The following is a 15,877-nucleotide window of genomic DNA, read 5'->3' on the forward strand; positions in this document are numbered from 1 at the left end:
CTCAGCGACTCTTCTGGAAACCAACTGAACCCCCTCTCTTGAAGTGGCCATTGCTCCGTTGTCTGGCACGCTCTCCTCTCTCTCAGCCCAGGTCAGGCATGACCATCAAACCCTCGGGTTCTCAGCAGACATGAGCAGCGACTAGAGGCGGATCTCCCTGCCAGTCCTGCTCAGGTCTTGTCTTTGACCTTTTGCAGTACCATCAGGAGCAATCCTGTGAAGGTGGTGAAGCCTGAGCCCCCGTGACTCTGGAAGAGGAGCCTGAGGACCATGAGATGGACACCAGCAAGCCCCCAGGTGCGCTGAGCCAGGGGGGGTGGCGGGGGCGCAAAAGACACGCTGACTGTACCAACAGCCATGCGCAGGGATGTGTGACCCTGTAGGGGCCAGCCTGTGCACTTCCCTCACAAATGAGTGACTGACAGCGTGGGGCAGGACTGTGAGGCACTTGCTTGCCAGGCCAGCACTCGGCATCCCCGTGTACACACAACATGACCAGCATTGCCTGGATCTGTGAATGTGTTAGCTGGGTTTGATGGCCGCACCTGGACTCGAGGTCCTTGCCAGCCACAAGGCAGCCTCCCCATCCACAGGTGCCCTTTTGCAAAAGAGATATGATGTGGACAAACAAGCCATCCCACTCAGATGGGTGTTTAACTGGCAGGGTTTAAGCATCCGGGTGGTGGGAGGGGAGGAATTAATTCCTGTTTCCTGGATCAGAGAGCCTGGGTTTGAGTCCTGGCTCCATTTCTGAAGTAGCTTCCTGCCAGCACACACAGAGCCAGAGGCAGTGAACAATGGCCCTAGTACTTGAGTCCTTGCCAACTGCATGGAAGACATGGCTGGGGTTCAGGGCTCCTGGGCTCGGCCTGGTACAGTGTTGGCTGTGGCAGGGAGTGAACCAGCAGAGGGTGATCTCTCTGTTTGTCATTCTGTCTTTCAAACAAATGTACCAAAAAATCCATTCCTTAAAGAGTAGAATGACAATCAACCCAGCAAACCACCAAAGTTAGAAAATCAATAGAAACCATTGCCACTGTCCCTGCCCCCTCTGCCTCCCCATCTCCCAGGGCCTGCCTACAGTTCCCCTCAGCCTGTGGACCACCGAGCAGACTGGAGTCCTCCTGAGGCTCTCAAAGCATGGGCTGGGCCACGAGACCCCGATGACCATCCTCCCGAGTTCTTCCGTGACTCCATCAACCGCTTCGGCACCCACCCAGCTCTGGCCTCGAAGAACGACAACAAATGGGAGATGTTGAACTTCACCCAGTACTATGAGGCCTGTCGGAAGGCTGCCAGGTCCCTCATCAAGGTAAGGGCTCTGTTGCTGCTGCCCTGCACTCCCACCCCATCCCGAGGTGACCCGCCCCAGTCCGTTCCTATCCAATCCACTTTGCGTTTGAGGTGGGAGACAGATACACACTGCAGTCACCAGTGACAAAATGTGCAAGAGGAACCAAGTTCACCAGTTCTTAAAAGTTTGTGATTCATTGATTGATTTGAAAAGCAGAGACACAGCACGCAGGATGAGACAACGACAGAGATAGATTCCACCTGTTGGTCCACTTTCCAGGTGCCTGCCACAGCCGGGAGGGGGTAGGGGGAGCCAGGCCGCAAGCAGAAACTGGGAGCTCCATCCGGGTCTTCCACATGGGTGCCATCACTTCTCCCAGGTCCTGTTGCTTACATAGACTAGGCTTGACACATCCTGGGACCAGAAAGACTGAAGCACAAGGTCCCAGGAAGGCCCGGAAGGAGCTCCGGGTTCCTGGCTTCAACCTGGCTCAGACCTGGCTATTGCAGCCATTTGGGGAGTGAGCCAGCAGATGGAAGACCTCTCTCTCTCTCTCTTTCTCTCTCTCTCTCTCTCTCTCTCTCTCTGTCTCTATGTCTTTCAAATACATAAATGAAAAATAATCTTAGGGAAAAAAATCTCATCGATCAAGAAGGTAGACACACTGTTTATACTGCTGGTGTTAAGTTCTAAAGGGACGGATGCTTTTTAAATGGTCCCTGGCTAGCTTTGCTCTGAAGTGGCCTGGAAGCAGGTGGAGGTGACAGGTATGAAGGGATGGCCGTACACCTGCCGCCCATCTGTTGGCCGCTCTCTTGCCTTGTAGCTGGGTCTGTAGCACTTCCACGCAGTTGGCATCCTGGGTTTAACTCCATGCAGTGTTTCTAGCTGTGCTCGGCGCCATCCTAGCAGGGTCAGGTGCACTCCCCGGAAGTGAAAGTGAGTTGTCATCACCCCTACCCCCACCACCCGGGGCCTGGCAGCAAGATGTTGGGAGAACCTCTGGCTTGGCATTGAAAAGGCAGCAGCAACAGGGAAAAGACTCAAGGCAGACCTAACTGGTCACTGCTCAGGCAGAAAGGGCAAGTTGGAGGTCACCATGGGACGCCAGCTCGCATGGCTGAACGAACAGAGAGCCTGTGGATGCAAGGGGAAACGCAGGCTGAGTCGTGGTTTGAATTCCAGGGCTGAGACTATGTGGTGGGTCCTCAAACAAGTGGCTTTGCTGGCTGGTCCCTTGTTCTCCTCTTCTGGGCACTTGGAGGGCTGTGAGTATCCCAAGGGCTACTGTCGTCATGACATCACAGGTATTCCCTGCATGTTTGGTCTTCACCTCAGGGGTTCCTGAAATCCCAGCACCTGCCTGAAGGAGGAGGACATGTTGCAGTGATGGTCCAACATGGGCCTCGCTGGGCTCCCACCAAGGGGTCACCGGAGTCCCCCTCCATCTTCCCGCCTTCCACAGGTTCCCTCCCTCTTTCCCTCCCTCCGTTCCTCCCTCCCTCCTTCCCCAAGCCAGCAGAGTTGTACCTTCCAGTCAGCACGCCCTCTTTCTCTCTTCCACCACTCTGACCCCTGCCTCCCTCTTACACAGACCCTCCCACGTCCCTGGGCCACCCTAGTTGTCCAGGGGAATGACTGTGTCCATCAAGGTCCTTTGTCGATCACTCCCACAGGTTAAACCTCAGGGCCTCTGTACTTCCTTCTAGAAGGTTCCTGACCCTGCTCTAAGTACTGGCTGACTGAGTTCTTGGCTCCCATGTGTCCTGATGCCCATCAATTGCATGTGGACACACTGTGGGTTCTCAGTGCAGGTTCCCCTTGTACACATTCACACACACACAAACACACACACACACACACAGACACGTTCAATCACACCATCACAGATAGGGCCTGAGAAGTCGTCTCATATTGCCCATCAACCCAAATCGGTTCTACATTGCCTACTAAAGAGGTCAGGGAGGGGGAGACAGGCGTGGTCCACATTTGAAGAGACTTCCAGGCTCTCTTCAGCTGAACAGTACCATTTGCCATCCCCCACCGTAAGTGGGAGGGAGACAATCCAGCCTCTCCACACACTCCCCTGCACCTGCTGTCTTTAAGTCACAGTGGGAGGTGGCACCGGGAGGGGCATGGTGGGTACCTTGACCATGCTTCTGTTGAGACCTGCCCAGGTTCCTCTCTGGCTGTTGGTCCCATCTTCTCGTTGGGTCTCCAGGGCTCTCTGCATGCTGTGGCCACACATCCTTTTCCTGGCTCGGTGCTTGCCTTCTGCTTTTCTCACAGCTGTTGAAAGAGCACAGTACTTCACGTTTAAGTTCAATCTATTGATACATTTTTTCCAAGATTTATTTTTATTGGAAACTCAGATATACAGAGAGGAGGAGACACAGAGAGGAAGATTCTCCATCCAATAGTTCACTCCCCAAGTGATCGCAATGGCTGGAACTGAGCCAATCCAAAGCCAGGAGCCAGGAACGTCTTCCAGGACTCCCACGTGAGTGCGGAATCCCAAGGCTTTGGGCCATCCTCCACTGCTTTCCTAGGCCACAGACAAGGAGCTGGATGGGAAGCAAGGCTGCTGGGATTAGAACCAGTGCCCATATGGGATCCTGGCACATTCAAGATGAACTCTTTAGCCACTAGGCTACCACACCAGGCACTGATTGCTATTTATTTAAAAGTCAGAGTTATAGAGAGATGGATCTTCTATCCACTCCCCAAATGGCCACGATGTACAGGACTGTGTCCGACCAAAGCTGGGAGTCAGGAGCTTCCTCTGGTCTTCTATGTGGGTGCAGTGGTCCCAGTGCCTGGGCCATGCTCCGCTGCTTTTCCCAGGTACATTCTCAGGGAGCTGAGTTAGAGGAGGCACAGCAGCCAGGCCATGGCCTAACACCTGTGTGGGAAGCCCGTGTTGCTGGGTTCAGCTTCACCTGTCAGGCCACAGCGCCATCCCCCCAGGAACGTCTTCATCCTTTCTCGATTTTGACATCGCCTCTTAGAAACCCTCGCCTCCTCCAGGTCAGAGTGATTGTTTTCTGTCTGTGGCCATTGGTGTTTAGCATTAGCTCTTCCATTCGGGTTTGTGATGCACCTGTGAGTTACTTCCTGTGCTTGTTGAGAGGCCAGGCTCTGAGCCAACCTGCTTTTGTCATTTTGTTTTCTTTTTGCAGTGGAGGTATGCTTCCTGCCACTGGCAGCTGGGCACTCTTATTGGAAGGTTTGGCTTCATGCTGGGGTCTGGGACCCTGCCCTGCTGACCCCTGGGTCTGTGTGTGTTCTGGCACCACACAGATGTGGCCACGCTGGCTTTAGACAGTTCTTCTCCTGGAGCCGTCTCAGCGGCAGTGCATTTGGTATGGGGTGAATGAAGTTGCTTACCTCACCAACAGAAAACTTAAAACTTCAAGCACCTAAGCCTTTTGATTTCTGTCCCCTTGCAACACCTCCTAAGCCAGCCTGGGTCCTCACTTCTCTGTGTGAGTCAACAGCGGCTTGTTGATTGGTATGATCTGGGTTTTGGCAGGGGTGGCCTGGGACCCGCAGGCCAGTTCTGACTGAGGAGGAATCAGATCCCTTTAGACAGTTGTGTAGTATTGCCTTGTCCAGGGGGCCTCCCAGGGCTGGCTGAATTGCTTTTGTCCCCCAAGGGATGTTGATGAAAGACACTCATGTGGCATGTGTCCCTGGAACACCTCATGGGTGAACACCCTTCACCTGATCTCTAGAGCAAATGCAAGCATCGGATTGGCCCACCCCGGGGAACGAAGTCCACCCTCACCCTGGCAGCCAAGGTCTCGCTGATCGGCACACTGTTGGAGTTGAAGCTCACGGCCTTTCTTGGGGTTTCCCTCATCTGGGAGAAGATGCAGGAGACGACAATGCAGAGTGTGAGAAAGTCCTGGAGCCTGAAGCAGAAGGTGTTCTCGTGGGCCAAGAACGCCGGACTCAGGGTCAACATGAGGAAATGATGGGGTAGGCTACGTGGGGGAGGGGGTTGTGGTCTGAGGGGAGGAAGCCCAGCCTGCCCAGGTAACCAAGCCTGGTCTCTCACCATGGCTGCAGCGGACCTCTCACAGGCCCCATCTCATCCCCAGGAAACATGATACCACTGTGAGCTAACGCATGGCCAAGGCCCTGGTGTTCAACAAGGTCAGGAGCTGCCGTTACCTCTCAGCGGGGCCGCGTCACTGTACTCAGAGATTTCTGAGTTCTTCCTCAGTTTGGATATTCCCATTGGTGAGATGTATAGCCTGAGTGAGAGCTCGGAATCCCACACAGTGTCCGCCCAGCAAAACTACCACCTTCTCAGGTGCCAGGCTCCCAGGCAGGTGGGAGCAGGTCCCCCAGTCTTGGCAAGGCTTCCATTAGCTTCCATGTGCCCACACCCCCCGCCTGTGGAAGCCCAGCCTCTCAGAGTCCAATGGCCGAGGGCCAGCTACAATGCCCTGCCCTGCCCTGTCCTCCACCCCACTGCCTCTTGCATGATCCTCTCCCACCCACATAAGAACCTAAACACCCCATCTCTGGGATGCCCCACCTCAGACCCCTGCCTGGGTCCTCCCTGGCCTTCTCCCAGGAAAAAGAACCAGAACCTAGCCTGACTCTCCCCAACCTCTCCCGGCGGCCGACTCCTGGCCTGGCTGCTTTCCCAGACTCAGGCTTCTCCAGTCATCCGGGATCTGGCTAGAGATGCTGACTGCCAATTGAATCCCACAATTAGGCAAAATCACCTGCTGCCCTTGACTTTAACCCCTGTCCACTCTGTCGTCCCCCATTTGGGATGTTTTGTGTGGAACCCAAAGACCCACTCACATTCCTTGGAAAGCAAAAGGCATGCCTTCCCTGGAGATAAGACACTTCCTGGTAGGGCACAAAACGCACGGATGCCAACTTCTACCTCCAGTATGTTTTCAAGATCTATGTCTTTATATGAAAGGCAGAGAGAGAGAGAGAGAGAGAGAACTTCATATTTGCTGGCTCACCTCCCAAACACCCACAAGACCAGAGCCAGGGACCAGGAGCTCCATCTGGGATCCCCATGGGGGTAGCAGGCAATTCCTGGAGCCAGCACCTGCTGCCCTGCAGGGTGGATACCAGCAGGGAGATGGGTCAGCAGAGCAGCTGAGACTCAAACCATGGACATGGAACCCCCTAGTGGCAGTGAAAAGCTCCCCCATCCACACTGGGTCCTGCACAAGTCATCCAATACCAAGAGCCACCAAATGCCTGACTCACGGTTCTGGAGGACAGACGTGATGCATCAGGGCACAAGCAGCTGTACGTGGGGCTGGCGGTCCCTGGGGTCCACGGGTTGCAGGGGGAAACATCTCTGATCTCCAGCCCTAACTTCACATGTCACCTCCACGCATGAACTTCCTGCAAGGACATGGGTTTGTCCTGGATTACAGGCCAGCTTGACTGTGGGATGACTTCATGGTAGCTACTCCAACCTGCAGCTTCCTAGCTCCCATCAGGCTTGGGGAGTGTTTTATTGGGGTGGAGGGAGGGGAAAGGAGGGGGAAAAGACACATTCAAACCATTCAAATAAATGTTCAGCCAAGGCAAAATCACCACAAGCCTTTTCTGGCAACAACAATGCCCAGACCAAACACCCATCAGGGTCTCTCCAAGGCTTCCTGGAAGTGTGGAACTGTAGGCAAACTTGGGGGGGAGGGGTAGGTGTTTGCAAGCATAGTTAGGGAATGAGATGTAGGGCTGGGGTTCAAGCCCCAGCCAGGCTTCTGACTCCAGCACCCTGCTGTGCACACCCTGCCAAGTAGAAGGATTGGCACCAGGACTCGTGGCGGCCATGGGGAGCCTGCAGCCCTCTTGGGGAACCAGGATGTGTCGCTTTGGGCTCCTGGCTTCAGTGTGATGCTCTTCTGGCTACTGCAGGCTTTGGGGGAGTGAACCACCAAATGGAAAAATCCCTGTTCTCACTGCTTTAAAAAGGAAAAATTAAAAAAAAATTTTTTTGCAACATCAGATATACAGAAAGGAGGAGAAACAGAGAGAAAAATTTCCCATCTGCTGGTTCACTCCCCAAGTGGCCACAATGGCTGCAGCTGAGCCAATTCGAAGCCAAGAGCCAAGAGCTGCTTCCGGGTCTCCCACGCGGGCGCAGGATACCAAAGCTTTGGGCAGCTCTTGACTGCTTTCCCAGGCCACAGACAGGAAGCTGGATGGGAAGTAGATCAGTTGGGACACAAACTGGTCCCCCTATGGGATTCCAGTGCATGCAAGAGGAGGACTTTAACCACTAGGCTACTGTGCCCTGGCCCTTCTCTGCCTTTCAAATCAACATACACACACACACATACACTCACACACGCACACACACACAATTTTGGTACAAAAAAGAATTTGGAAACCATGCATTTTTTTCCATAACATATTTTCCATGACTATTTTGAAGACTGTACTTATGGCTGGGATGTACTGCCCCCCCACCACCACACACACACAAGGTGTAAGAAGCTGCCCAGACAACCTGAGCTTTCAGGTCCAGAGAGCGCTGGGAGTGCAACCCCATGGAGGAAGGAACTGGGAGTGAGACCCAGCGCCGGGTCCCACTCCTGCCCTCTGGGCTGCAGGGGCAGGTGCCCCTGGCCGGTGTGTCTAAGTGGTGGCTCCCTTGCCCCCCCCCCAACTCTAGCAGCTGCAGGAAGGTCCTGAGCGACTGTAAGACCATGGTGTCCCAGCAGAACGCCAATGGCATCAGCGAGGTCGGCCTGTGGGACCTCCACGTCTTCATGGGCTACTGGGACGTGCAGAACGCCACCACAGAGGTCATCGATGAGGATGGCTGGTTGTACTCCAGGGACCTGGGCCATGTGGACAGCCAGAGTTTCCTGTACATCACGGGGCACATCAAAGGTACTAGAGGACTGGGTTGAACCTGCCTGCCCCTGTCGAGGCCCTGCCCCTGAGCCTGCACCTGCTGAGCTCCTCCCCCAGGGCCTGCACCTGCTGAGGCTCCGCCCTCTTTTGCCCCACCTGGCTGCACAGGCCAAGACCAGCCCACTGGGCTTGCATCTGCTGAGCTCCGCCCCCTGAACCACACCTACCTGCACCTGCCTAGGCCTCGCCCCTGGGCTGCACCTGCTGAGGCTCTGCCCCTGCTCCTGCCGAGACTCCAACCCTCAGGATCCCCAACCCCAATAGCTTGCAGCCAGGCTCTGCCACTCCCGACATGTGACAGCAGGCTCCAAGCTTAGCAGGATGGGGCCTGGGAGACATGAGACCCTGAACTCTCAGTCCCTGTTAGGAAAATGGAACGAAGAGGCCAGACTGTGTATATATTTATTTATTCATTCATTTTTTATTTATTTAAAAGATTTATTCACTTTATTACAGCCAGATATTCACAAAGGAGGAAAGACAGAGAGGAAGATCTTCCGTCCGATGATTCATTCCCCAAGTGATCCGCAACGGGCCGATGCGCGCCAATCCGAAGCCGGGAACCTGGAACTTCTTCCGGGTCTCCCATTAGGGTGCAGTGTCCCAATGCATTGGGCTGTCCTCAACTGCTTTCCCAGGCCACAAGTAGGGAGCTGGATGGGAAGTGGAGCTGCCGGGACTAGAACCGGCACCCATATGGGATCCCGGGGCTCTCAGGCGAAGACTTTAGCCGCTAGGCCACCTCCGCCAGGCCCTGTGTATTTATTTATGTGAGAGACAGAATGACACACAGAGTGCCTGATCACAGACCCCATCCACAAACACCTGCAATAACCAACCAAAGGCCAAGGCCAGAGGCCGGGCACTTCCTGCAGGCCTCCCCCGTGGGCTCCAGGGACCCTAGCACTCAGCCCGCAACTGCTGCCTCCCAGGGTGCACATGCTCAAGGAGTTGGAGTCAGGTGCCCCAGACAGGACTCGAACGCAGGTTCTTGGCGTGGGCTTCACTAAGCTACTTGTCCACCTCAGAGAAGTTTATGAAATGCAGGGCCTGGCACGGTAGCCTGGTTAGAGTCTTCGCCTTACACGCACCGGGATCCCATATGGGTGCTAGTTCAAGTCCCAGTTGCCCTGCTTCCTATCCAGCTCCCTGCTTGTGGCCTGTGAAGGCAGTCAAGGATGGCCCAAAGCCTTGGGACCCTGCACCTGTGTGAGAGACCAAGAAGAAGCTCCCGGCTTCCAGCATCAAACTGGCTCAGCTCCAGCCATTGTGGCCACTTGGGCGAGTGAATCAGTGGACAGAAGCTCTTCCTCTTTCCTCCTCTCTGTATATCTGACTTTCCCATAAAAATAAATCTTTTAAAAATGGAGAGCATCAAAAAAATTTTTAAAGCAGATTCACTTATTTGAAAGGCAGAGCAATTGAGACACAGAAAAAGAGCAGAAGGAACAAAGTATTTGAATTCCAGTTTTCAATAAACTTAAAAAAAAAGATTATTTTATTGCAAAGAGGAGGAGAGAGAGGGAGAGAGGAAGATATTCTGTCTGATGATTCACTCCCCAAGTGACTGCAACGGCCGGTGCTGCGCCGATCTGCATCCAGGAGTCAGGAAATTTCTCTAGGTCTCCCACACAGGTGCAGGATCCCAATGCATTGGACTGTCCTCGACTGCCTTCCCAAACCATAGGCATGGAACTGGATGGGAAGTGGTGCTGCTGGGATTAGAACCAGTGCCTGTATGTGATCCCCGCGCATTCAAGGCAAGGACTTTAGCCACTAGGTCATGGCACCGGGCCCATATTTATTTATCTTATTGCAAAGTCAGATATACAGAGAGGAGGAGAGACAGAGAGGAAGATCTTCCGTCTGCTGGTTCACTCCCCAAGTGGCTGTAATGGAGCTGAGCTGATCTGAAGCCAGGAGCCTCTTCTGGGTCTCCCACACAGGTGCAGGTGCCCAAGGCTTTGGGCCATCCTCGACTGCTTTCCCAGGCCACAAGCAGGGTGCTGGATGGGATGCAGGGCTGCCGAGATTAGAACCGAGGTGCATATGCGATCCCAGGGTGTACAAGGTGAGGACTTTAGCCTCTAGGCCACCATGCCAGGGCCCTTTCCATAAACTTTGAAGCAGGATGGCTTGGTCACTGGGCAAGACCCCAGGGTTGGGACTGGGAAAGGACAGGTTGGTGGAAGGGGAAGAAGGTGCACGTCACGGACAGCAGATGGCGCTGTTGCATGGGGCCAGTTCTCTGAGTCAGCTGCACACACATACACACCTCCCCTGCAACCCCCAGGACAGGGACAGGCAGCCGGGCTGTCAGATGGAGCCCACTTGGCTAATTTGTAAGGCACCACAGCAGGTGCAGCTGGGCAGGCAGGCACACCCCACTGTGAGGAAAGTGACATCACCAACCGGCCTGTGTTACAGAAATCCTCATTACGGCGGGCGGCGAGAACGTGTCCCCGGTACCCATTGAGACCCTGGCGAAGAAAGATTCCCATTATCAGCCACACCGTGCTGGTGGGAGACATGGCCAAGTTCCTGAGCATGATGCTCACATGGAAGGTAGGCTGCCATCTGTACCGCCTCCGCAGAGGGTCGGGATGAGGGTGGGTGGGCAGGTGACACCAGCTATGGACAGGCCCCAAGTGGTGACACAGGTGTCCCCACCCCGGGTAGGGGCATGGTGGGGACAGTGTGAGACTGACTGGCTAAGCGGGAAGCTGCTGGAAAAGCTGAGCCATCAGGCACTCAACTCCTGTCGAGCCATGGCCAGCCAGGCAAGCACTGTGAGGGAGGTTGTGAGGATGCGGGACCGCCTGGTGTACATGGCCATACCAGCAGGGCATCGACAATATCAACACGAAGGCCAACTCCCAAGCACAGAAGAACCGCAAGTGGCTGATTGTGGAGAAGGACTCCTCCATTGTAACTGGGGAGCTGGGTGAGTGGGGCGTCTGTCCTTGGCTTGTGTCCGGGTTCCCATGGGCTCCAAACAGATGGATCCTTTATTCTGAGGGGGTCTGTGTGACCAGCTAGGGACTGTGGGCATGGCACAGATGTTGCCACTTGCAGCTAATAGGCTCTGAGCTCCCTGACCAGACTCATCCCAATGTCATGTCCCTTCTCTGGGAGTGAGATTTGAACTCCTCCCTGCAGCTCTGAGCAGGACTCCCTCTCCTCTCTGTCCCACCTCTTGATGCTGCCTGCAGCTCTCCTGGCACGGTCCAATCACAGGTCCTTGGCACCTGCTCTCCCTCTGCTTCCAACACCCTCCTCTCCCAATCCTTTGCCTGGGTGGCTCCTCCTCACCATCCAGGTCTCATCCTGCAACCTGCCTGCCAACAGTGGCCCTTCCCTCCCCATGTTGGCTCACGTGACCATCCTTAGCCCTGGACCTATACCACCCAGGGCTCGCTATGGCTCCTGCTGTGTCAGTTCTTGTGTTATTACTGCAAGGAAATACCAGAGGGGGGGTTGTGTTGTAAAGAACAAATTTTTCAGTTCACAGCTGTTGGTGGCTGGAAAGTCCAAAGAGCATGGCTCTGGCTCTGGCGAGGACCCGACAGAAGTTGGCTTAGCCGCTTTTCTCGTCTCGTCAGGTCTGACGACAAAAATTAAGATGCATTTCATAAACCTCAAATTCAGGCAGCAAATCGAGAGCCTATATCAATGACTGTGCAAGCAGCTATTCTTGGCTGCGGGCTGATGGACAGTGAGATGTGGGTGCGAGGTATGTTCTGCTAGGTGTGGCTGTGCCATGACTGACTGGGCCTGAGAGTGCCCCTCGCATGGCAAGCCCACCGGGGAGCAAAACCAGAGAGTGCGTGTGGACTCTGGGATGCCCCTATGGGATTCTGGTGTCAAAGACAGTGGCCTTCTTCACGGTGCCATGGCGCATGCCCGTGCTGCCTGCATTCTCTGGTTGCCACAAGGTGCAGCCATGGGAATGCCAGTCTCCCTGCTCTAATGATTTCCTCCCAACCTCTGGAATGTCTCCATCTCCATATGGGGCCGCACTTTGGGCGCCATGACTCACAGCAGGGGAATTGTGGCAGGAGGCCTCATCTCTCTCACTCTGTTTCCTCCTCCCCCACCTTTTGTCAAGTGTCTCAGGATGGGCTCCATTCAGCTTCCCCCTTCCACATCCACCGCCCCCTCCCATCTTTGCAGCACTTCTGATTTTACTTTGCAGTGGAAGGTGGACGCTCCACTATGGCCCCATCCAGCCTGGGTGAGGCCCCTCTAACTCAAGACATCCAACACACATGGGATTTATAGGTTGAGGTGATAATACATGGGGTCACAGAACACTTCCTGTAAACATTCATTTTCCCTGCTCATTTGTTTTCTTTCAGTGTAGCTACTGAGACAGTTTCAGTTGTGTGGGTGGAATGTGGAAGTGCTATTGCATTTTCCTTGAATAGCATCACTCAGCACAGAGCTGTCCCTGGAGAGGCGAGGGGGTCAGGGGTGATGCCCAGGGAATCCGTTCTCTCAGTAAGACCCTGGGGCTGTCTCATGCCTAGTGACGGGCACACACGTCACATCTTGTTCTCTCTTCTCCCCCAGGTCAGCTGCGTGCAGCTTGCTCCTTGGAGCAGGTGCTGCACCTTGGGTCTGCGAGGTCATGCTCTCTTGGTGGTCATTTTCCCCGATGGTGGTGAGGAGGTGCCTCACTGAACCCTGCCTGCTGCAGCCCAAGGCTTCTCACAGGTCTGTCCATGCACCTCCCAGCCATGTGCCTGGAGAAGCCCTGGGCAGAGAGGGGAAGGACCAAGATGAACTGGCTGGGCCAAAACACAGACCTAGCATTGGGGTTTCCAGCTGGATTTATCATGATTATTTTTTTTTCTTCTCTGATCCTCCAGAGAACATCAAGAGACCTTCGCTGCCTCGAGTTTGAAGAGCCAGGCCCCCAGACCCACACACTTGCCTGGGAGCCACTTGGAAGCCCCCCTGATAAGTTCTGGCAATAAAGCTCTTTGCTGTCATGGATCTAGATTGACAGTCCAAGGCAGTCATTTCCTGCTTCGCGTGCAGTGTGATGGGGAATGGCCTGAACATACATCAGTTCTGGCTTGGAATTTTTATTTACATTTTTAAGACATATTTGCTTTTATTGGAAAGACAGATTTATGGAGAGATAGAGAGAGAAAAAGATCTTACGTCCGCTGCTTCACTCCCCAAGTGGCTGCAATAGCCAGAGCTGAGCCGATCTGAAACCAGGAGCCACGAGCTTCTTCTGGGTCTCCCATGTGGGCGCAGGGACCCAAGGCTTTGGACCGTCCTCAACTGCTTTCTCAGACCACAGGCAGGGAGTTGGATGGGAAGTGGAGCAGCCAGGACTCGAACTGTTGCACCTATGGGATGTCCGTGCTTGGAGGTGGAGGGTTAGCAAGTTCAGCCATGGTGCTGACTCCTCATCTATATGCATCTTTACAAAGATCTCAACATGCCAACTTTATAAAGGTTTCCATGTGTTTCACTGAACTTGTCTTTTAATGGTTGGTCCTGGGGGAAGAATAACCTCCCTGCAATATCTCCCATTACCCCATGGATTCCCGCCTCATGTGCAGCACAACTCCACCGTGCTTCCCATCCTCCTCTGAACAGTTTCCAGTGCACTGAGCTCTTTCCAAAGCTTCATCTGCTTATTTGAAAGGCATAGTTGCAGAGGGTGAGAGAGACAGATGACTTCTACTCACTGGATGGGAAGAGCCTGGGACTCGAACGGGTGCCCCTATGACCACAACAGCCAGAGCTGAGCTGATCCAAAGCCAGGGGCTAGGAGCCTCTTCCGGGTCTCTGACATGGGTGCAGGGTCCCAAGGCTTTGGGCCATCCTTGACTGCTCTCCCAGTCCACAGGCAGAGGATGTAGCCACTGAGCCACTGATTTTTACTTTTGAAACCCAACAGCATCCAGCCATGAGTGAAAGTGGAATTCTACACAAACTTAGGAGTTCATTGATCCCCAGCACACACCACACCTGTGTGTGTGTGTGTGTGTGTGTGTGTGTGTGTGTGTGTGTGTGTGAGGGAGGGAGAAAATGAATCTATAACATACCCCCCACAACCCATCCCAACTCCACAACCTGGACCCAACCCACCGTGCCCCCTGAAAGGCACCCTCACTCCAGGTCAGGATGCACCATGGCACTGTTCACACTTGAACCCAAGGCTTGGAGCCCACCTCCTCCCTGGGCACTATCACCTTGGAGATCACTGAACTGGTGGGGAGGGGCAGTGAATCGCTTTCTGGGGTGTCCCCCTCACCCACTATTATCAGGCCAATCAGAGGACCAAGTCAGCACCCCGGAAACTGCCATGAGGTGATAAGGACCAGTCCATGGACAGGGTTAAGTTCTGAGTGTGCCCATTTTCTGGACTGCTGTACCCCAGGGTTCCAGGCAGGGGAGATCCATGGAGAGGGTGAAAGTACACTGTCGAGGGGAGGAGGTGGGGGCCTGGGGCTGCACACTGGTGACAGACGGGCACAGCAGGCACGGGAACCGTGTCCTGGCTGCCACCCACCTTGCTGCATCTCCTCCTCTGGCCAACGTGTTGGACCTCAGCAGCCTCAGGACAGAGTTCGTCAGGTGGCTTCCCTCTCTACCCTCTGTGCTGGGCCGGCCTGTCACTGCAGCCGCTCTGAGAGGCCTGCTGGGGCCGGTGGCACCAGGCTGTGCCTCCACAGGACACTCTCAACATACTCTCACTTGGCTCGTGACAATGTCTAATCAGCCCCAGTAGACCAGATGGCCAGGCCCAGCAGCCACGATAGTGCCCACAGTGAGGAGGTGGAGGGCAGAGGTAGGCTGGTCATCCCAGCATCCAGGGTCCTGCCCCACCTTTCTCCGTCTCAGCTCATGTTGCCTGTCCCCAGCAGGGTCCCACCACAGTCTCTGTGCCCCTGCCTCTCCAGGGTCTTGTCCCCCACCCCCATCCCGTGTCTGCACCTGCCCACCCCTTTCCTGCACACCAGGCAATCTCTCTCTCCCCTGGTCTCCCTGCTTGGCAGCCTGCAGGCCTCGACTACTGGGCCACACACAGCATGACGGCAAGGTCAGGCTGTGACAGGACAGAAACCTGTGTGACAGTGAGGCCCCCTCACCGTGCACGACCTGGTCATGGGCATGGCCGTCAAGTACTCCCACTATGTCGCGTTAGGTTACAAGCACAGGAACGGTTGGCACCTGCTCACCTACACTGAGTACAAGGAGAGCCGACATGCAGCCAAGGCATTCCTCAAGGTATGGCCAGCAGAGTGGTGGTGGTGTGGGGTGGCCTGCACCCCTGCATCCACCGGATACACCCGTGAGGCAATGCTCCATCCCATTCCTATGTTCCCACCTCCTGCACCTGTGTATCACTCCCAGCTGGAATAAGGCCAGGTGCCTATGTCCTTGAGCCAGGACTCCACGCTTACAAATGGAGATGTATAGAACTTGGGCATGTCCCAGGAGGTTTAACATATTCTAGCAGCTCATATACAAGCACGCAGGCTATAACAGTGCCAGCAGCCAGCAGGCTTGCTACAGGAATTCAACAGGGGCCACCCTCACATTACAGCTACATGCATTCACTGTCAGGCCAGGTATCCAACTAACAGGTGGTTTTCCTCTGTGTTTGAGAGGCAGACACACAATGGTTCACTGTCCAGGGGTCAGGGT

General features: G+C 54.7%; 1 long non-coding RNA gene across 1 annotated transcript; it reads left to right on the forward strand.

Annotated features, from left to right (window-relative positions):
* Positions 1 to 237: 237 nt before the first annotated feature.
* Positions 238 to 2,163, forward strand: LOC131482069 (uncharacterized). Its single transcript, XR_009246746.1, has 3 exons — positions 238 to 297; positions 1,084 to 1,312; positions 2,121 to 2,163. It is a non-coding gene; the product is annotated as an uncharacterized LOC131482069 (long non-coding RNA).
* Positions 2,164 to 15,877: the final 13,714 nt, after the last annotated feature.

Source organism: Ochotona princeps, chromosome 15 (assembly GCF_030435755.1).
Source record: "Ochotona princeps isolate mOchPri1 chromosome 15, mOchPri1.hap1, whole genome shotgun sequence".
In the NCBI taxonomy this organism is placed as follows: domain Eukaryota; kingdom Metazoa; phylum Chordata; class Mammalia; order Lagomorpha; family Ochotonidae; genus Ochotona; species Ochotona princeps.